Source organism: Bufo bufo, unplaced genomic scaffold (assembly GCF_905171765.1).
Source record: "Bufo bufo unplaced genomic scaffold, aBufBuf1.1, whole genome shotgun sequence".
NCBI lineage: Eukaryota > Metazoa > Chordata > Amphibia > Anura > Bufonidae > Bufo > Bufo bufo.
Genome location: NW_024400354.1, coordinates 98603 through 99848, shown reverse-complemented (window position 1 = coordinate 99848; position 1246 = coordinate 98603). Strand labels below are relative to the sequence as shown.

At 40.9% G+C, this 1246-nt stretch overlaps 1 pseudogene; it reads right to left on the bottom strand.

Annotated features, from left to right (window-relative positions):
- Positions 1-381: 381 nt before the first annotated feature.
- LOC120984109 lies at positions 382-530 on the bottom strand (annotated as a pseudogene).
- Between the last annotated feature and the right edge of the window lie 716 nt (positions 531-1246).

The following is a 1246-nucleotide window of genomic DNA, read 5'->3' as shown; positions in this document are numbered from 1 at the left end:
TGTATCCTTAATTCTGGCATACTCCGGGAATTGGTATTCCTCTTCTCTTGATGCATTTTCTCTAGACACGTTTTCTCTGAGTTCTTCTGTTCCGCCTCTACTGTTTCCTTCTTCTCCTCTGGCTTGTCTTGAATCTCCTCCTCTGGCAGGTCTTTCTCCTCCAGCAAGTCCTTCGTCTCTTGCATCTCCTCGTCCTCCTCCTCCTCGTCCTCCTCGTCCTCCTCCTCCTCCTCCTGGGTCGTCTGCCATAGCTGGATCGATAGCACTTTTGGATCTTTTCTGCAAATGTAAGGATACAATTGCTCCTCCAGTTGTCCGTAGACCCCTGGAGGTACGGGGGATCGCAACTCGACGCCCCCGGGACTAAGCCTCTCTTTCAATAGCAGCAGGGGGGTGAAGTCCAGGCAATGAACCTAGGACGATCCCCCCAGGCCGAGAGAGAGGGTACCCGAGAGCTACCTTTCAGCGTCTGACCAAGTGCAGCACACAAGATACTACACTTGATCTTAGCCAAAAGGCCGAGAAGCGTACAGATTAGAGTCATGAAATATAGAATACACAGAGAACACCCACTGAGACATGAACCTGCAGCTCCACAGTGGACACCCACTATGCTATAGAGCTACTGTAAAACAGAAGATAAAAACCCACCAAGCTCTGAACCTGTAGCTCCATATAAAACATCCATAATTCGCCTAATATATAAGAAAAACTCAGCCTACTTACAAAAAGATGATAAACAATAAGTCACAATATTGCTGAAATGTGTATTTTTCTATTCTTTCACAAGCTTCTGGTGCTTCTCAGCAGTTGCTTTTTTTTTTTTTTTTTTTTTTTTTTTTTTTTTTTTTTTCTTATTCCTCAGTTCAAAGACACTCGATAATCACACATCATTTCAAGCAAAATGAATCACAAAATCGAGGCCTTAAAAAACATCATCGGGAAATTCTTAAACCAAAATTGTTAGTCAAGATACCTCAAAGAAGTCCTTTCCATTGCGTAATCTTCCACATATCCTCTGCCTTATCTTCTCCATTTCTTTTCTTGTCAACCAGATAAACTGTAAATAATCTTGATAAAAAAATCCTTCTACAATCTTCAGGAGAAAGAGACAAATGCTTAAAAACTAGAAGATTTCTCATATCCCATAAAACCTCTTTAAAAATACTAAAAATAATCCAATAAATACGTGAGTCTTTTGGGGTTTCAAGATCTTGACCAACTAAAACACATTCAAATGAAAAAT